This window comes from Castor canadensis, chromosome 11 (assembly GCF_047511655.1).
Source record: "Castor canadensis chromosome 11, mCasCan1.hap1v2, whole genome shotgun sequence".
NCBI classification, from domain to species: domain Eukaryota; kingdom Metazoa; phylum Chordata; class Mammalia; order Rodentia; family Castoridae; genus Castor; species Castor canadensis.
Window position 1 is genome coordinate 13,868,526 of NC_133396.1, and position 22,341 is coordinate 13,890,866.

Below are 22,341 nucleotides of genomic sequence, written 5' to 3' on the forward strand. Positions count from 1 at the left end.
TATGGAGATAGCATAATGAAACCCCTCACTTTGTACAATTAACATATGCTAATTTTAAAAAGAAACAGTAAAAACAGAGATATCATGCACTGAAGCTGATGTTCTAATATATTGGGTGGAGTTAATCTTATTTACATTTTCCCTTAGTAATTCTTGGCAGAATATAATTTTTACTATTCAGGATTGTAGTGTGTGTGTATATATGTGCATAAATATATCAACTAAAGTTTATGAGCCAATGAGTGTCTCTCAGTGGCCAAAACTTTGTAGATACTGCCTAGTAATGGGCTTGTGATAGACTTGTGTATATAGGTAAAGCTATATACCCCAAGTTTTTCTTTCTTTCCTATGGAAAAAATAATTTTTTTCAGGTAGATGTACTTTCCCCTATTCCTTCCACTAAATACAATTATGGAACAAACATAAGAAGACTCTGAGAGGTGGAGAAAAGAAGGCCAGAATGTCTGGAGACCTCAAGACCAAAGGAACAACATTGCAGTGACTTTCTTTGTTTTGTTTTTCCTTTTTTTCCCTTCCTTCCTTTCCTTCCTCCCCCTCCCTCCCTTCCTTCTTCCCCCTCCCTCCCTTTCTTCTTCCTCACTTTCTCTTTCTTTCTTTTCCTCTCTCTCTCTCTCTTTCTCTATCTCTCTCTTTCTTTCTTTCTTTCTACCGGGTCTTACCAGGTAGCCCAGGTTGGCCTCAAACTCATAATCCTCCTTCCTTAGCCTCCCAAGTGCTGGGATTGCAGGTATTCACCACCACACCCAGCTATAGTGAGTTTTCTTGACTTTGCTTTTTGATTCTCAGACTTGTAGTTGAAGAAGCCAGCAACCTGGAAATGTCAACTGGAGTTTAAAAAAAACAAAACAAAACATTTAAAGCCTGCTCACTCTAGTTGAAAGACCAGGGAAGGGATAGCCTAGCAAGATGGAGATTTTTTAGACAATCTTGTGGACTGAGCTATAGCTTCTCAAAATGTATATGTTAAAGTCTTAACTTACAGTGTGATGGTATTTGGAGATGGAACTTTTAGGGAGATAATTAGGGTTAGATGAGGTCATGAGTGTGGAGCCTTTACTATGGGATTAGTGGCTTTATAAAAAGAAGCAGAGAAACGGATCACTTACTACTGCCATTTGAGGACACAATGACAAGATGGCCACCTGCAACCCATGAAGAGAGCCCTCACTAGGAACTGAATTGGCTAGCATCATGATCTCAAGCTTCCCACCTTCCAACTGTAAGACATGTCTATTGTTTAAGTGACCAGTCCATGGTATTTTGTTATAGAAGTCCAGGTTGACTACATAAGCAATAACTTTTACATCCAAACATCATAGCAAAAACTTGGGCCGACACACATGCTGACAAACTCTGAGTGTTACCTAGACTGAGGAACCTAGAATTCTACTCCTATGAAACTATTACGATGCAACCCACCCATTAAGGTTTTGTCAAGGAAGTCAAGCACAGAGCTCCTCCCCACACCACTCCCCACGGTGTCAGTGGAGACACCTGAACTTTGGACTGAGGTACTTCTTCCTATGCTGCTGGGTGGTATCAGAGGAGGACTAGTGGAGAGTCTAAACTCTTACAATTGTCTAGCGGGTAGCAAGAAAACACCCACCTCACTGTCAGTGGAGACCACCTGGGGAGCTGTAACTCCTACCTCTGCCTGGGAGTAAAGAGAAGTGTCATTCAGGGTCAATCAAAGGTGGAATGGAGTATCAAGACTTCTACCTGCATGTGGGTGGCAATGAGATGGTGTCCATCTTCCTCTTCTAGAAAGTATTTTTAAAAATCTAGTTAAAACACAGGGTAAAAATAAGATCCACAGTCTCATCACATAACATAAAAATGTCCAGATTTCAACTGAAAATCACTCACCATACTATGAACCAGGAAGATCTTAAACTGAGCGGGAAAAAAAAGCTGATCAATAGGTGCCACTGTCAAGATGACAAGGACATTAAAATTCTGTGACAAAAATTCAAGACAGCTGTGAACACACTTAAAACAAATGCAAAATTACACAGTCCCAGTTCCCACCCCAAAAAAAAGAAGCTATAAAGAAGAACCAAAGGGAAGTTTCAGAACTTAAAGATCCAATAACTGAAATAAACTCAGTGTGGGGACACAATAGCAGAATGGAGGGGACAGAAAAACTATAAGTAAATTGGAAGTAGAAAAATAAAAAAAAATTCCAATCTTAACAAATCAAAAATGGACATTAAAAAAAAGAACATAGATCCAGGACTTGGGATGAAATATGTATATTGTGTTAGTGGAGTCCTAGAAGGAGAGGAGGAAGAAAATGGAGCTAAAAAAAAAAAAACAGACAGACAAAGAAGCAGTGGCTAAAATTTTCTCAAATGTCACAAAAATCATAAATCTATAGCATCAAGAAGCTGAGAAAACCCCAAACAGGATAAGCCCAAAGAAATACACACCAAGACATATCATAGTCAAACATTTTCTTTTTTTGGGGGGGAGTAGGGTAGTGGGGTTTGAACTCAGAGCCTCACACTTGCTAGGCAGGCTCTCCATCACTTGAGCCACTCTGCCAGCCCATAGTTAAATTTCTGAAGAATAAAGACCAAGAGTAAAATCTTGAAAGTAGCCAGAGAAGACCAGGAAAATGTATTGAATGACAGAGGATTTCTCATTAGCCACAATGGGGGTCTTAAGGAATTGGCACAATAAAGATGCCAGTGGCTCATGCCTGTAATCATAGCTACTAGGGAGGCAGAGATCAGAAGAATCACAGTGCAAAGCCAGCCTGGGCAAATAGTTCATGAGACCCTATCTCAAAAATATCCAACACAAAAAAGGGCTGGCAAAGTAGCACAAGTGGTAGAGTGCCTGCCTAGCATGTATAAGGCCCCAAGTTCAAACCCTAGTACTGCAAAAAAAAAAAAAAAAAAGAAATGTCAACTCAGAATTCCATATTTAGTGAGTGTATCTTGCAGAAATGAAGGGAAATTAAGAAATTCTCAAGTGAAGGAAAACTAAGACTCTGTTGCCAGAAGACCTATTCTAAAAGAATGGCTAAAGGAAACTGGGGGAGAAAATTCAGAGCATCAGGAAAGGAAATGATAAAGGAAGGAAACTTGGAGCAGTAGAAAAAACACAATAAAATAGGTAAATAGTCTTTCCTTCTTTTGTCAGTTTTTAAATCTACAGTTGAAGTAAAAATAATAACTTTTTTTTTGCTATGATTCCAAATGTATACAGAAGAAACAGCAGAGGATAAAGGGATGTAATTGGAGATAAGTTTTCTGTATTTCATTTGAACTGGCAAAATGATGACAAGAATAGACTGTGATGAGTTATGTACATACAATGCAATACCTAAATAACTACCATAAAAGCTCTACAAAGAGATGCACTCTAAAGCTATAGATAAATCAAAATGGAATTCTAAAAAATGTCTAACTCACAAGAAAGCAGGAAAAAGAAAACAGAAATGAAAAATAGAACCAACAGAAAACAAAACATAAAATGATAGACTTACAGCATAATACATCAATAATTAGATTAAACATAAGTGGTCCATATATGCCAATAGGCAGAGTGTTAAAAAACATGACCCATGTTTCATGTCTACAAGAAACTCGTTTCAAATATAACAATATAGGCAGGCTGAAAGTAAAAGCATATAAAAGAATATATCATGCAGACATTAATCAAAAGAAAACAGGACTGGCTGTATTAATATCAGATAAAACAGACTGTACCACAAAGGAAATTTCCAGATACAGAGAGTTCCACTATGTAAAGAGAAAAGAATCAGTCCACCAAGAAAATTTAAATCTGCAGGCACCAAACAGTAGAGCTACAAAACACATGAAGTAAAAACTGATAGAATTGAAAGGAGAAACACAAAAACCCTGTTAGAACTGGAGCCTGCAACACTTCTCTCAACAGTTGTTAGATCAACTAGATAGAAATCAGCAAGTAGATAGAAGAACTAAAAAAGCACCATCAACTGACGAGTTTTAATCAACATTCATAAAACACTCCACCCAACAATATGAGAAAACACATTCATGTGCCAAAGAATAAAACTTATCCTGGGCTCTAAAACAAACCTCAATACATTTTAAAAGACTGAAATTGTACATAGTGTGTTCTCTGACTACAGTAGAGGTCAAACTAGAAACCAGTAACAGAAAGACAACAGGAAAATCTTCAAACAATTGAAACCTAAAAAGCCCACAACTAAATAATACATGAATCAAAATGAAGTCTCAGGGGAATTAAAAAATGCATTGAATTGGATGAAAATACAAAATTTGTGGGTCACAGTTAAACTAATGCTGAGAAGAAAATATACAGCACTACATTAGAAAGAAAGAAAAGTCCCAAATCAATCTAAGTGTTTACCTCAAAACGGGAAAAGAAGAGCAAAATAAATCCACAGCAAAAATAAGGAAATGATAAAGAGTAGAAACCAATAAAATTAAACACAAACACAAAAGGAAAAAAAATCAATTAACCAAATAACTGGTTCTTTGAAAAGGTCAATAACATTGACAAGCCTCCAATAAGACTGACAAAGTAAAAAATAAAGAAGATGCAAATTACCAAGATCAGAAATGAAATAGAGGAAATTACTACAGATCTTACTGACATAATAAGGGAATACTATAAACAACTCTATACAAATAAATTTGACAATTTGGATGAAATATATCAATTCATGGAAAACCACAAACCAGACATTACAAAAAAGAAATCTCTCATGAATACAGCCATAAAAAAATCTCAATTAAATATTAGCAAATAGAATTCAGCAACATAAAAAAATTATATACCAACACTAAGTGAGTTTTATTCCATGGTTGAAAGGCTGGCTCATTACTCAAAAATCAATAACACTTGCCATAGTGACAGGTTAAAGAAGAAAAATCATATAATCATATCAATAGATTCTGAAAAGCATTTGAGAAAATTTAACACACATCTGTGACTTAAAAAAAAGCAACTAGAAAAACAGTATCCGAGGGTGAATTAGTCCACTTTCATCACTATAATGACATACCTGAAATAACTAACTTACAACAAAATGTTTATTAGCTCACAGTTCTGGAGTTCCAGTACAAGAGGGGGTGGACACATGGCTTTGAGTCTCTGGTGTGGGTGCTGGATAATAATGATGGGGGTGTGTGGCAGAGCAAAGCCACTTACCTCATGAGCCAAGAAACAAAAAAAAGGAAAGAGGAAGAAGTCTCACATCCTCCTTCAATGGCCCAAACTTCCATAACACCCAACCTCCTAAAGATTCTACCACCTCCCAGTAGTAACATCCTTGGGACCAAGACTTTAACACATGGACCTTTGGTGAACATTCAGCATCCAGAAGAAGACTATCAAACTGGATAAAAGCTAATAATACACTAATTGTGAACAACTAAATCTTTCTCCATAAGGTCAGGCACAAGGCAAGCACATTTATATTCATCACTCTTATTGAACACAGTGCTAGCAATTCTAACCAGTGCAATAAAGCATGAAAAGGAAATAAAAGGCACACATATTGAGAAAAAAGAAATAAAAGTATCCTTATTTACAGATAACATGATTTCTACCTAGAAAATCCCAAAGAATTCCCTCACCCCCAAAAAAAGCACACTCAGGGATTTGTGGATGTAATAACTGAATTCCACAAGATTAAATTATACTAGATTAATGTATAAAAAATAATTATACTTCTGTGAACTAGGATGAACACATGGACATCAAAAATAAAAATATGGTAGTTGGCAGTGTGGCTCGAGTGGTAGAGTGCCTGCCTAGCAAGTATGAGGTCAAGCCTAGTACTGTCCAAAAAAATTAAAAATACAATACTATTAACAATCACTAAAAAATATGAAATACTTAGGTATAAATTTAACCAAACAAGAACAGAACATGTATATTACCAACCATGTATTGTGATAAAAGCATCAAAAAAGATCTAAATAAACACAGAGATCCTCCATGATTACAGACTGGAGATTCAACATAGTAAAGATATCAGCTCTTCCCAAGTGAATACAAAACTTTAATGTAATTACTATCAAAACCCCAGCAAGATTTTTTTATAGATATAGGCAAGATTATCTTATTTATATGGAAAGCCAAACAAAAAGCTAAAATAATTTTGAATAAGAAGAGACAGACGGAGAGATATTAGATACATGCATTAATAGAATAGATGAAGTAATCTAGAGATTCACCCATGCAAACATACCCAGTTGATTGGTTTGTTTGAGACAGGGTCTTGTTATATAGGCCTGGATAGTCTTGAACTCACTTTGTAGCCCAGGCTGGCCACAGACCTGTGATTGTCCTGCCTCGGCCTCCTGTGTGTTGCCCCCACTGATATTTTTTGCTGGGGGGCAGTACTAGGGTTTGAATAGAGGGCTTTGCCCTTGGTTGGCTCTACATCTTGAGCCATGCCCCCCACCCTTTTTGTGCTGGTTATTTTGGAGATAAGAGATAGGGTCTCACTTTCTGCCAAGGTCAGCCTGGCCTGCAGTCCTGCTTTTTTAGGTTTCCCAATCTTTTTCCCTTTGAGATGGACTTTTGAAAATTTTTTGCCCAGAGTGGCTTGGAACCATGATCCCCCTGATCTCAGCCTCCCAAGTAGCTGGGATTACAGGCATGAGCCAGCAGAGCTCAGTTCCCAGTTGATTTTTGACAAAGGTGTAAGCCATAAAATAAAAGAAAGACAGCCTTTCACAAATGATTCTGGAGCAATTGGATATCCGTAGGTTCAAAAAGAAAAAGAAACTTGACCCAAGTCTCACATTTTATCTGAAAATTAACTCAGGAAGCATCTGGCACTTAGATATGAAATGTAAAATGATACAATTAATAGAAAAAACTGGAGAAAAATCTTTGAATCTAGGGCTATGCAGAGTTCTTAGCCCTATGCTAAGAACCAGCATGATCCATAGATGGAAAAATTGGCAAACTTGAGGTCATCAAAATCAAAACTTTTGCCCCCAAAACACCCCCCAATGGAGGATTAAAAAATAAGTTCTGCCTATATATTCCCAGAGGAAAAATACTTGCAAGGTATACATCAGACACAGGAGTAGTATCCGGAATATATAAATAACTCTTAAAACTCAGTGCTTAAAAAAAGTGCAAAAAATTCAGTTAGAAGATAGTGAAAAGACATGAAGAAGACAATACAAATGGCAAATAAGCATGTGAAAAGATGTTCAGTGCTATCAGCCATTAGAGAAATGCACATGAAAATTACAGTAAGATACCATTACATCAGAATAGCAAAAACAGAAAAGAGGACATCACCAGATACTGGCAGGGACACAGAGAAACTACACTACTCATATATTGCTGGTGAGAATGTCAAATGGTGTGACCACTCTGGTATTTGCTTAAAAAAGCTAAACATGAACGACCATTCAGCCCAGCAATTGCATTCTTGGGGCATTTATTCATCCAAATGCAAACTATGTTCACACACACACTTGCACATGAATGCTACTAGAGTTTTCCTCATTCTAGGCCCAAACTGGAAGTTAGCCACATGCGCTTCAAGAGATGAATGGTTAAATAAATTGTGGTATATCCAAAATAATGCTCAACAATTAAAAGAAACAAGTAGTTTTTAAAAAGAAACTATTGATAAACACAAAAGCCCCTGGATGTCTTTCCACATCAAGAGTAAATAAAGTCCATCCCAAAAGTCTACATAATGTATAGTATCATTTTTATGACATTTTGCTTTGTTTCATTTAGATCTAGTTTATAAGAGACAGAGTCTTGCTCTGTTGTCCAGGCTGGCCTCAAACTCCTGGGCTCAAGAAATCCTCCCAGCCCCAGATTCCCAAGTAGCTGGGGCTACAGGCATGTACCACTGCACTAAGTTCCATATGACTTCTTAAAATGAAAACTATAGGTGTGGATGAATGGTTGGCAGGGGTGAGGGGGAGGGAGGCTGGGAAAGAAGAAGGTATGATTACAAAAGGGTAATATGTTACTCTTATACATCCTTGTGGTATAGAAATGTTCCATACCCTCAGAGATCCAGATTTCAACTTGTCTACAGCAAGGGCTCCCTCGGCAGGGAGAATCACTCTAAAAGGAGCTGTTCCAATGCCACAACTGGTAGCAGCTGGCATAAGGTTCTGTCTGATTCTCCTATAGCACCCACATCCACCTGGCACAAAATTATGACTACATTAACAAGTACAACAAAAGTCTTGTCCCTAGTTGGGCAGAGTAGCACACAGCTGTAGTCCCAGCTCTTCAGGAAGCTAAAGCAGGTGGATCACGTGAACCTAGGAGTTTGAGACCAGCCTAGGCAACACAGGGAGAACCAGTCTCAAAAAACAAATGAACAAACAAACAAAAAAATTTTTAATTCTAGTCCCTTAGAAATACATAGTAATTGTATTTACAGATGTATGGCTTAGTGAAAACATTGAATTCCATGCTAAGTTTAGTTATGTTTAGCAGGCAAGAGGTGTCTTATTGAAGGATTTTAAGTATAAGTGGTTACAAGATCAGATTTGTAATTTTGAAAGGTCATTGGAATTTGTCCCAATAATGTCCTTAATAGCAAAACAAAGTCCCAATTGCAGGCTGCACTCTGTTGTCTCATCTCTTCAGTCACTTCTAATCTGAAATGCTTCCTCAGAGCTTTCTTTGTCGTTCATGAGCTTGACATTTGGAAGAGCTTTGACCCTCAATTGGGGTTTGTCTGATATTTCCTCGTGATTAGATTCAGTTTATACATTTTGACAGAACCATTCCAGAAGCGCCATGTCCCTCGTGCATCAGAGATGATGGTGGCTGGGTCCATTAATTGTTCTATTCATTTAATTCACTTGGGTAAGGTGGTGGCTGTCAAGTGCCTACATTACAAAGTTATTATTTTTCCTTTTGTAGTTTATAAATTCATTATCTTTTACGGATAGATATTTTGAAACAATTATAAATATCTTATTACTCTTCAAATTCCTATTCTCTAGTTTTAGTAAAACTAACTGATTCTTGCTTGAATCATTTAATACTAGGATGGTTGCCAGATAGCAATTTTCTGCTTCTGTCATTCCTTCTCTATTCATCAGTTGACTGTCTTCCACAAGGCTTAACTTTCTCTTCTCCATTTATTTATTTACACACATCTATTTATTTATAGAAGGGCTCTATAATCTACTAATATACAAAAATGTCTAAGATGTAGTTTGAAGAAGAAAAAAATCGCAGACAGGTGGGTATAATATGAACCCATCTGTTGGGGAAAAAAGGCTATGTGTACATGCAGTTCCATGGTCATAAAAATTTATAGAAGGTTATACAAGTGGTGGGTTAACATGAGTTGCCTCTAAGACGTTGGATTGGAGGTGAGGGGCTACTTATAGCTTTATATACTATTTGAATTTTAACATCTGTGAACAGGTATTGCTTAGATCATTAAAAAGCCCAATGTGTGCTAGACACTCATGCCTATGGCAGAGACAGACAGACATTAGCACTGTTGGTTGTCTCGAAGTCTGAAAAAAAGCTCCACTCCAACTGAATTCTATACACGCAGCAAGACAAGGGGTCAGGGGAGGCGCCCTAGGGAACAGGACATCTGAGTGTAGTTCTGAAGTGAGACAGCTTGGCTTTGTAGAAAGAATGTAGGCCCTGGAGTCTGGCAAGCCTGGATTTGAGTCTCTTACTACTCACTGACTGTGAACTTGGGCAGACTTAGGAGTTTCTACAAGTTCCACAGGATTCTTAGGAGGATTAGAAATTATAACATGTGTGTAGAGTGCCAAAGCAGTGCCGACATAAACACTCAACATTTTTGAAGAATGAGTAGGTGTTAACAAAAGGAAGAAGGGTGGCCAAGAGGGGAAGGCCACCATCAGAGGAACAGCCCTTGGTTTGCTGGGCCCCAGCTTCAGGTGTTGGCCTCAGGGAAGTGAAGAGACATACCAGGATGGCTTACAAAGACCATGAATTCCAGTCTAGGAAGTTTGATTTTATTTTGAAGTCAAAGGGCAGCTATTGAAGGATTTTAGGTAGACGTACTTACAGAGTCAGATACGTAATTTTGAAAGGTTGTTAACAGCAACTTGAGGGGCAAGGCTGAGGAGATTAAAGTTGAAATTTAGAAGGTCATTTAAAAGATTCTTGCAGTAATCCAAAAGGAAGATGAAGAAGACCTCAATTAAACACTTAGCAATGAAAGAAGTTGAATTATTAATATCTTAACACCTATTGAATGTAGCAGTCAAGAAGAAAGGACGAAAAAGCCCAGAGACCTCTGACTTATAAGCAAATGTGTATGGGTGGTGGGTGCAGATAGGCAGTACACAGGGAGCAGGAAAGGAGAACATATTAGTTGAAGGTGTTTTGGGGACAGACACGTGGCGATTTAGTCAGCTGCTAAACTATGCGAGGCTGGGTCTCAGAAGAAAATGTCAGTGCTGGAATTAAACTCTACTTTGTTAGTGTAAGAGAGGATAGATGGCCTGAAAGGCGATGATTATTCTGGGTAATGATCAAGCCTGACAGGGTTATGAGACATGGTGGATTACTTGGTCTTAAGGCTCTAAATAAAAGGCTGATTAACAATTTCAGTGTCAACAATCAAAGCCTAAGGGGGTGTCAGGGGCTTAAGAATGACACCAGGAAGCCTTTGCTCAGGGTGATGAACAGAAAAATAACTAAATGATTTTGCTGGATGTCTCCAGCAAAAATCTAAGTGTGTTCTAGAGTAATTGAGGCAAACTAGGCATTAGAGAAAAGTTAAGGACTTTTAAAAATTGTACAGCCTGATTTAAGAACACCTCATTCACTCCTCCCTTACCCATCCCCTCTGAGCCCAGAGAGCTCCACTTCAATTGCAAATCTTTTAATTTAGACTTAGGGTACCTGAGAATTAGAATTTAGATGTATGCAGGAGATCCTTCCCCGGGCCCAAAGACTACTGGAGACAGGGGAGTGACTCAGATTTTCTCCCTACCTCCAAGTTAAGGATGATATAAAAAATTACCGCTGATAAAATTTCTCCCCTTTTTTTCCCTGCACGCAGCACCTCCATTCCACCTGGCAGAGACTCCACCTGTACCTCCACCCCCTTCCTATAATAAAAGTCTGTTATTTCCCTCACTACATCCATGTGTTCTGCTTGGATTCTTCCTCTTTAGAGTCCAAGGACCAAAATCTTCTGATCAGAGACTGCACAAGTCTTCAGCGTAACTACTCTCATGACAACCATCGAACCCATTTGGCAAGTGGTGGACTTGATTTCTGACAATTACATCATTTGTTCTGATTACAGAGCTGAAGATATGGATTGGAAAGTAGTCAAAGGAAGCTATTAATCATATTAATGAGAATTCTGAACATAATATTTGAAAGCCTATTTTCAAAACTTTGGATTTGGCTCATTATAGTTCATTGCAGCATCCTTATGAGGAAAATGAGGTAAAAGCATCAGAAAAGCATTAAAGAAATATTAAGAATCCAGACTTTTGCCTTCCACTGAGTATGTCACTGGCAAGGTAAATTGAGGTAGTTGCTGTGGATTGATGGATGTCTTCTCATTGAAGTTTCCAATCTCAGCCTCAACTTGAGCTTTTCTTGTCCTCAGACCTCCTGGGATTGATTGCAAAGTATTAGATGGACATGTGTGTGCACATGTGCTGGGGCAAAAGACCCCCAAATCACTACTACGCCATTGATCCTTCTCTTTCTCTGCCTTTCTTCTCCCCCAACTCCTTTCCTATTTCCCAAATTTTCTTCTTTCTTGTTTAAGTCTTGTGCTTAATAGGCCATGGAAGGAATTTGCTTACCCCATTGTCTAGCCCTGTTCATTTCATATGTGACTAAACTGACTGCTGACTCTTGGTCTAGAGCAGTGAATTCAAAATAAATAAATATAGTAACACTTGCCTTGACTTTTTTGTTTTATGAAACAAAATCTTGCATGGGGACTGGTATAAAGAACCAATTTAAAAAATAAAAAGCAACTAGGTAAGCACAAAAGTGGGATAGTCTCACCCATCAGGCCACCCTGGGGGGTCCTAAAGTACCATCAGACAGTTCTGCAATCCCAGGTTTGGAACACATTGGTCTAAAGCACTGGGGTGGAGATCAAGGACAACTCCAGAGTCCTCTGAGAATGCAGCATTGCCTGAGTGTTAAGGAGCTCGAGATAATGTTGGTTCTTACCTGTTAAGGGAGCTCTTGGGTAGGGGAAAGAAGGGAACTCTGGCTTTCTGGTTAGTTCAATTGTGGGTGATCCTAAGGATGCAGGTCCAGTGTTTCCATCAGTTTGATCATCTCTATTTTATACCTATGAGGTGCACTCAGGTTGCAGCTAAACATCCCCCTAAAGATAGGCAATTTATGAAGGATTTAGGGAAGGAGAATTTGTAGAGCTACATGCAAATCCATCTCTAATGCTGAAAAAGAAAGCTATTTAAAATGCAAAGCCATGTGTACAATTTGTCAACGATGAAAAAAGGCATCTTTCACATATATGCACCTTCAGGTGGCTACTGGATATTTGACAAGTGATTATGTAATAATGTCAGATAAAGTCATTGCTTCCTGTTCCACCTTAACTCCTTCTTGACTGCCATTAATGATTACATGGCTGTCTTCAGGCTGCTTCTTGGGACAAAGAATGGGCCAGCCAGCCAGTAAATCATTTACAGTCTTAAAGGTTTTAAAGTTGTTTTGTTTACTCCTAGCAAGAGTAGAAGATACTTCTGTGGTACCATGAAGACATACTGCACAGTCTCTTCCTTCCCTGGCCTTTAGAGAGGCTAGATCACCCATCCAGCAACCAGCTCCAGGTTCTTGGGAGTAAGGTGGATAATTCTATTCTCCCGGGGTTTGGTGCTACATTTATGAGACTTGTTCTTGTTCTTCCCAATCTAGTTTTTGGACAGATTCTCTCATGCAACTTGGCTAAGCTTCTCCAACCATCTGGGCTCAGCTCTTCTGAAGCTTCCCTCATCTGATGCCTCCCTCCCCTAAGAGTACCACTCCCTCCTCTCCCCAGGCTGTTAGCACTTGCCTGGAGTTGGGCTGGACCTGCTCCATCTAGTTCCCTGCCATTCTGACTCTCCCTGCTACTCCCTGCCTTCTGGTTGCTATCCTTTTGCTGGATGTCCTGGTAGGAGCATAAACTCCCCGAAAGAGTCACTTTATTCCAGTGGTGATGTCATTGCCCAATAATCTGTTTGTAACTCTTCTCTCGGAGCCTGCATCACATTATTTTGATTATCTTCCGTAACTATATTTCAGGGATTGACTTTTTCCAAATGGCCAGACATTAGTCAGGGTTGGGCACAGTGATGAAGGCTGTGATCAACTATACCACCACTACTTGTGTCACTAAAGTAATAAGATTGAAAAGAAACTCCACTAGACTGAAAACATGAAGCCAAGGGCTGTGTTTCTTGTGCTCAACACTTGATGCTCAGTACTGGAAAGAGAGTTAGGAAACTGTAGGTACTTAGTCAATATTTGCTGAATGAATAAGAGTAAGAAGACTCCCACAAATGTAGGAGCAGAAGCCTATGACCTTTCAAGGTGAATCCACCAGAGAACCCGCTGACTTAGTGCGGAAATTCTGATCTCTTGCTCCTTTTGCCTTATTCTTTGCCTCATGTGGAAGTATACTGCTGAAACTTTGCAAGCCGAGAGAGTTAGCAACAATTAAATCAGGAATGTAAACTTTGGGATCATCTCCATGTTGGAGCCATGTGTGCAGATGTCACTCCCAAGGGAACCAGTCCAGAACCTGATGGTCAGGACCACGTGTCTAAATCTTTCTATTATAAATCATTATTACCAGAAAACTATTTTAAATGTCTTCAAGCACAGTCCAGGGCTTTAGATAGATTTGTTTTTCTCTTCATGTGGTGGAATCACATCTGGACATTAGATGTATTTCATCTAAAAATAGCATTTATCCAACTTACTGTCACTTGAGGAAAGAAATTTTTTTTTTTCAGGCTGACTCTGCTTATAATTCTCTGTAGTCTTTCATAGCTTACTGCCATTTAATAGAAGAAATAATGGAATCACGTTATATGCATGCATGTGTGTGTGTGTGTGTGTGTGTGTGTGTGTGTAGAAATACAAGACATTTTTATAGACTAAAAAAGATAACTGCTTTGTCATTCCCTTTTATTCATTTAATCTTTTAAAAAAGTTGTTACTGATCTTCCAGCTTGGGTTGTTAAGCTCTAAACTCAGGACCAGCATGAACTCCATTGAACTCTTCCTAGTAATAATGTCAGGGCCACAGAATATGAGTTTGGTGATTTTTTAAGTTCGACTTCCTATAGACTATATTCTTTTTATTAGCACTGATTGTGTTCTCCAATCTAGCTACTATCTGGGGATTAGAAAGAAGGAGAAAAATTTAAAAGGAGTCAAAAATAAGAGATGAAGGAAAAAAGAACAGAAGTTTACAGCACCAGGTTCAGTGAAGTCTTTAGAGAGGTTTGCACACACTTAGAGACAGAAATTAGAATTAAATCTGTCTGAAGAGAAGTCAGCCTGGCACTTTTTCTTCCTACAGTAAACAGAAGTTGGCTTTGAGAGACCGATTGAAATAAAGAAGCATTTATAGTAAATCCCAATTCCACATTTATCAAGGTCCTCAGTAGTTCTGGAATTTTTTATCTTCAGGGACAGAACTCTGATCTTTCTTGGCTTGTAGCTTCTGTCCTGTCTCCCTAAAGAGAACTCTTTCATTTGAGCTGTGTCTTTTCCTTTTATTCCCTCTCCACCTGTTCCCATGTGATAGGGATGATTTCTTATTTCCTGTTCAAAGTACCTTGCAACTATAGTTAGTGGGTCTGACCTGTCATTATTATCATGACCTGTCCGTCAAGTGTCAAAGTGGGTTCCCTAGCCCTCTGTTAACACAGCTTGTGCTTGGAAACCCTTTGCATGCTGTAGGAAAGGATTTGCTTCATGTCATCCACATCCTTCCACATGTGACTGCTCATAGATGTGTGTAAAATGGTAGAGAGGTTTTAGGGCTAAAGACTGGGCTATGGACTGAACAGCATTGGCTGAGCTGTGCAGTGATTCAATCTGGGACCTTGTGTGTGTGTGTGTGTGTGTGTATGTGTGTGTGTGTGTGTGTGTGTGTTGCTATGAATTGAACTAGGCAAGTGCTCTACCATTGAGCTATATCTCCAGCAGTATCATGCTTTTAATAAGCATGCTAACATCTGATCTGCTCATAGAAATAAGCTGAGACACAAGCACTCAGAAAAACCCTTCTCCAAAATCATTAACCCAAGTCCTTCAAGTTCCTAAGCATATCCAGCCTATAAAAACTTTTGTGGTATCAACTCTGAGATTGGACCTGTTGAACTATTTTCATTTTATCAACTATTTTTATAGACTTTTCTTCTGATACATCTTGGCATAAATGCAACAATAGGCAACATTTTTAAGAGAACACTCTCGTTTGACTACAATTATTTGCAACCTTCATTTCTCAACTATAAAAACTTAAGAGATATGTATCATGGGTGGGATAAAATTAATTTTTACCACCCACAAAAGTTCATTAGTGAAGTAAGGAAAGTATTTGATGGATTGGAGCTTGGTATGCCTAAAATTATTTCACCATAACAAAAGGTCTTCAAAGACTAAGAAAAAATATGATGGAAATTAAATTGCCTATCGGAACGGTATTTCTGTATGAAAGGCAAACAGTCTTAAAATAGCTCATTGTAGAGCTGAAAAAGAGATGGAGAATCCATAAAATAAGCTCAAAGGTGTTGCACAGGGAATGAAAATCTTTTTTAAATACTAACACAGGATTTGTTTGTTGCTTGTACAGAGTCCCGGATTTTCAGGATCTTTCATGCTTCTATTTCATTTTTGTGGGGGCGTGACTTGCTTCAGTTAGAATCCCGAGCCAGCTCTGTTTCTTGGCTTTGAAAAGTAAATTTTCATTCTTCCTCAATGTACAGTACAGCTTTGTATTCGTCATGTATTGAAACCTACTAATTAAGAATTCAACACTTAAAAAAAAAGGGCAATAGGGCATAAAGATAGCAGCCAGAGGGAATGTTTTCAAAATAAATTACCCCTCAACTTTTTTTAATAGAGCACTTCCTATATAACATCAGAGGTAGAAGGGGTCCTAGTGGCCCTCTTTTCCAACACCTTTTACAGATGAAGAAAAGGAAGCACAAATGATTTTCTCAAGGTCATAGTCAGTTAGGGGCCAAACAAGAAGAAAAGCTTGTCCAGTGTCTTCCTTCACCATGGCACCCAAACACCAGTTCTTGCTTACTAACTTGAAGCCTTGATGAAGTCTTGCCAGGCTGCAGCACGAATCCATTTTATAGCTACTAGTCTTTATTAATGCATCTAATTGCAACAATACAGCTCCCTGTGCCATCCTTGCATGCAGACTTTTTCGCAGGTGATGTTCTGATCTACTTCCTTTGCCCTGCATCTCCAGCCCAGGTTTGTGAAGCTTGAAGATGTTGTGGGCCCAGTTAGGTCACCAGCAGCCTCTGGTTTGTTAGGCCAAAGGGTCCAGCTGGTGACCTTCCTCAGGATGAGGAGGTTCTGGAACCCTCTGGATCCCCTGAGGCTTATTTGTCTAAGTCTCACCTCCCCCATCTCCTCTTGACACGAGAGGAAAAAGCAAGGACTGCAACATAAATTCCTTTCCTATTATCTGGGAATACTGTGCCAAAACAACTGTTTTCACTCTTCTCATTTTTGAGCTGCTTGTGTTTTTATTGTCTGAAGTTAAAAAAATTTTTTTTAAATGATAAATGGTTGTCTTTTGGAAGGTCAAGGGAAGAGCTGGCATGAGATCTAGAATTCAGTGTGTATCCTGCCATTTCATTCTAACAATGCAGTGCTCAACTCTGTGCTGTGCATTTGGTATGTGGAGAATGGGATATTAAAAGCCCCAGACATGATGGGCCCTGTACTCAAAGAGGTTTTAGTCCGAGGGAAACTAACCAAACGCCCAGAAACAACTAGAAATTATAAGTGGATTGTTATTAATAAAATTACTGGTCCCAGGTCATTTTGTAAAGTGAGTGGCATTTACTTTCTTCTTTCTGCCTTTCTGGCATCCTCTTTTTCCTTCATCTCACAACTCAGATGGAGAGCAAGGTCAACAGAACTGGAACTAGAAGAAAGTAAGTGAGGAACCTGCCTCAGGCACACAGTTTAAGGGGACACCAAAAATTCAGTTATCAAGATTAATATTTCTATATAATATTAAAAACTCAAAGTAATGCAAAAATCCACAATGAACAAACTGACAGTATTTTAAATAAATGAGGACCAGTGTTACTGATTTCTCTACCTCAGGCTCCAATGTGGCTCAACCTAACACAGAGTTAATAGCCAGAAATAAAATAGAATAAAATGTGTGTGTGTGTGTGTGTGTGTGTGTGTGTGTGCAGAAAGACTCATGGAGAGACAGAGCATAAAGCTGGAAGAAACCTGAATCCCCAGAGGTTAATCCAATCAATTTTACAGGTGAGGAAGCAGAAATTAAATGTGTTGCCTTCAATCACAGTGATCTTTAAAAAGATGAAAAGGTCAGGTTTCTTGACCACCAGTTTTATGTCCAGGCCAATAGTGGCTTCCAAAGTAGGGAAAACATGTATTCCCCCTCAAAAGAGGGAAGCTCAATGGATTGGTCAAAATGGGGCATATTATTGGACCACACTTGCATAGAGATAGAACTTTCAAAATAAAGATCTCAGAGTACATGGGTAATCTCTCTTTTTAAATTTCTCTGCCTTAAAGGTTCCAGAAAAATTCAGCATGACCTAGAGATCTAGCCACAACCATTTTTGGGTGCCAGTGCTTATAGGAAGTTGAGGAATGGAGTAGGAGGACAGGTGTCTGTGGGGTCAAACCCAATTGTTCCTCTTAATGACCTGGTGAGGAGACCAACTTAGTTTTGGACATCCGGGAAGATGCTCTCTTGCCATTGTGCCCCTTCCTTTTTTCATTGGTTCTGCCCATCATCAGTGACTTTTCCTGGGTTGGCTTTTCCTCACTTTCCCCTGAGGTTTGGGATTCAAGCTGTGCTTCCAATTCAGTCAAAGGGAGCCCTTTAAGTGACCTAGACTAGTCACTAGAGGTTTGACAACAGGGTTTAAGGCAAAATCATCAGCTAGAATAAGTGTTTCTTTGCCTCCCTTTGTCCTCAGTGAGTATAGATTCCCCTAGTGACCTGGCAGAGAGGAGTAGATGAGACAACAGAGGGAAGATGTGGGTCCTGGGCCCAACTCTGTACCAGTCATCTATTTCTTAATCTATAAATAACTATCAGCATTCCATTTTGATAAGACTTAGAACACAGTCCAGATATGTGGTGATGATGAAAGCTCTTGTCCTTTTCTTTCCTTCCCCATCCAAGTCTAGAGGAACAAAGACTGTCCTATGCCTGCACAAGGGTCTGAACACAGCATGAGTTCTGAATAAGGCAAAGAAGAGCTGTAGGATGCTGCTGCTCCAGATCCAGCTCTTTTTTTATTCTGTTGTGGGATTTTGTTAAGCTACAGGTCCCATAGATGCTGGAGGGCTGGTGTAAGAGGTCAATGAATAGTTTAGTTAGGGCATAACTTGGCCCAGATTGCTTGGGACTTAGCACTGAAAGTCCTAAGTTTCTGGAAAGCCTACAGTTCCAAGAAAAGCACCACTGTTGGTCAACCTAGCTCTAGTGATCAGTTTCTACACTAAGACCACACTGTGAACTACGATTTCTGTATGGAGGTGGCTGCTTGACCTTTTCCCAAGAATAGGCTTGAACCCCAGTATCTGGAATAAAGGGGAAGATGGACTCCTTTTTCAAGTTTGTGGATAGGAACTCTGGCAAAACCTGTCTCTTTGTCTATGATAAGAATCAAATGCTTTAATTGTAGTGTGGTGTCACATGCCTGTAATCTCAGGACTCAGGAGGCTGAGGCAGGAGGATCAAGAGTTCAAAGACAGCTTGGGCTACATAGTGAAACCCTGTCTCAAAAAAAAAAATCAGATGTCTTTGTCAGGGTTTGCAGTCTGGAAGCAGTGGTAGTAAGTTATGACTACACCAATAGCACCTGGGCTGCAGGCCAGAGGTGTCTGGTGAAGACTGGTGGGTAACAGGCAACTGTTGATCATCCTGGCAACAGGCCAACTGGATCATCCTGAAATTTGGTCCTTGTCACTACTGAAATCAAGGCAGAGGAACTGGAGGCAGGAGCTACCAAACCAGGGAAGGTTTCCAGGGTGACGCTCTTCCTGCAAGGCCAACCACATGCATCTTCACAATCACTGAGGCCATAATACTGAGGCCAACTTGTCCTCAATACTCAGTCTCTCTCATAAAATAGGACCGGTGGAGAAAATACTAGAGATATGTAATACTGTCAACACATGGGTGGTTTGTAGCAGTCTCTATCTGGATTTTGAAAGGCAGCTGTGGACAGAAAAGCAAGAACAGGAACAAGAGTTGGCCAATCCACCAGAGTTATCTTTTCTCCTCTGGAACACACACACACACACACACACACACACACACTCACTCACATACACACACATTCCAATATGAAGTCCAAAATGAAGTCACAAGTGAGAGCACAGTGAGCAAGTATGTAAGCAGGACAAAGGGTCCAGGCATGCAGCAGCTCAGGTGATTTTCAGTGCTTGTCATCTTCCTGAGCAGTTTTCACTAGGCCAGTTGACTCAGGAAGTCCCAAAGGCACCGCTTAGCCTCTTATTATGGGAAATAAACAAAGATTGGAGAGGTTCCAAAGAGATTTTAAGCTGTGGAAGGAGCTGATGAAACTGTGGTTCTAGAATGGGTAGGGTGAAAGGATGGGTAGGATTAAGATAGAGACTGAGCGAGGTAGAAGAAGAAAGGGGCAGGCAGTCAAGGGCTCCAATCAGAGAGCTAGGAGAGTTTCCAAGAACAGCCTGCATGATGCAGGTCAGTCTTTATTGCCTTACTGGTATAGATGTCTAATGGTGTCTAATTCCTCTGCCCTTGCTTTCAGGTTACAAACTCCATAAAGACGGTGACATGTCTTATTCAAGTCTGTCCATGCAAATGCTTAGCAGTGCCTTTAACATCACAGATATTCAGGGAACATTTCTGATAAACATTAAGGTGGAATTCCAGAACTGATTCATGACAGGTTAGGGTGAAGTCCTTGGGACAAAGAATGGCTGCCATGTTTGTGAAAACAAGCCTGGTGATGTAAACTGAAGTCCACATCAGTTAAAGGAAGAAATATCAAAGTGCCCCAAATACAATTACAGATTATTTCTATCACATATGCAAGCCATGTTATTGTTATTAAAGTTTTAAAAGTTAAGTACAAAAAAATAGACTTTTTTTATGTGATCTTCATTGAGATCACATATATCCTTTCAATTAATACAACTTTATCTCTTTAAAAATAGTCCATAATTGATGTAAATTAGAATGACCAATTCAGGGCTTTGTATTTGCAATCTCTCAGTATTTATTATGGTATTACCTCTTGGGCTGGTCCTACTTTAGGAAGAACTGATTTTCAGCACGGTGAGTTTTTTGATTGTTGGTGATGCCTTTGGGGATAATATTTCATCACTGCTCAGTTTATACATCTCCTCTTCCCTTCAGTTCTTATTATCTTACTTTTTTCCCACCTTCTATTCTTCTTCTCTATATTAAAGCGACTAACCATTGCCCACGTCTACTCCTTTCTAGTTGTTACTGTCTCTGCACACGGCTCTGACTGTCCTTTCTCTATCACATCACTCCCCAACAGCAATGGCTGCTAGTTCCCACAAAGCCTGAAACAGGATCCCTCAACTTTCCCTTGGAGCTCATGAGATTCTTACAACTATCCCCGTCTTACCTGAGTTCAGCTAAATAGATTTCTGTTCTTGCAATCAAAGGTGTCCCAAGTCCCTTCTCCCTTGCTTCTCTTGTAGTAAATAGGCCTACTAGTAGTGTTCACAGAAACCACTGAGCCAGGATATAGAAGGATAGCTGGTACTCACCCTGCATGCAATAAAGCATCAAAATATTTGGAAATGGATAGACTATTGGTTGAATTTTCTACTTGTTAGTGGAATGTTTCAACATCTTTTGGACAAAACTCTGGGGCTACATTTAAATACCTTATTAAGACCATTAAATGAATTTTCTTGTGTAAAACAAGGAGGATTAACATTGATATTGGCACTAAACCCCTACCTATAGTGTAGGCTTAACTGGAAATAGTTGATCAGGGATTTCTCTTCTTATTTCTTTCTTTTTCCTCTTTTTTTTTAAAAAAAGAATGACAAACATTTAAAGTTGGGAAATAAAATGAACTTTATCTCTCTAAAAAGAATGACTACACAACAGCAAAACCTTTTGCTATCTCCAGAAGGGAATTGTGGCAAGAGAATAGAAGCTTTACGGGGAATTACTGGTATTATCAAAGGCTTTTCAAAATAGACTTGAAATGAATAGTTGTGTGCTGGTGCTATTACTGCTTTGTGAGTTTACATTTTGTCTTTCTATGGTATTTTTCTCCCCTCTATGAGATAGTTTCTAGGGCTTGAGAGCAAATAACCTTTATTGTGTTGAATTTGGGACTAAACATAATTATCTTATAATCTGGGTTCATAGTGCCATTTTTGACAATTATATTATGAGCCTTTTGAGGAAAATTGAGCCCATATGCTGTAAGCTGCTTCCTCTTCAGTTGCCAATCAGGTTCCCCTCCCACCTTTCCTCTGCCCTGAGACAGCCTTGGGACCAGATGCTGTTGGAGGTAAACCAGATGACCCAGTGTGGGCACTGCCAGGCTATCATCTGACTTGTTTCCAGTTAGTGTGTTATTTCTAGGTGACTACATGGACACGAATCTCAAGGGATGCTGCAACTGGTTATCACTACAGGTGTGTGGCATTGCTCATCACAGGAAGACGTTGTGGGTAAATAGAATCTTGCAAATCAAGGCAATGTTTCTAATGACTTCCACGAGCATTTCAGAGATATTTGTCTTCATTTCTGACTGGTCTTTAGTTGGCAGCACTTCTTACCTAATCTATCCCATAGCAGTTCTGTAAAGGAAGGTAATGAGCTGTAAATAAACCCTTAAATGCATCAGAGAATACACTACTTATAGAAATCCTTCTTTTAAATAACAATCATTTTTCTCTGTTCCTTCCTAATGCCCTGGTAGAAGTCTGAGTTCCCCTAGAAGCAGATTCTGAGATAAGGGCTTAAGTACCATGATTTCTTAGGTAGGTAAATCCTGACACACTAGTAGGGGTGTGGGGAGTGATACAGGAAAGAGAAGGAAGTCAATAAAAGATATGGCATCGAGTAGGTTA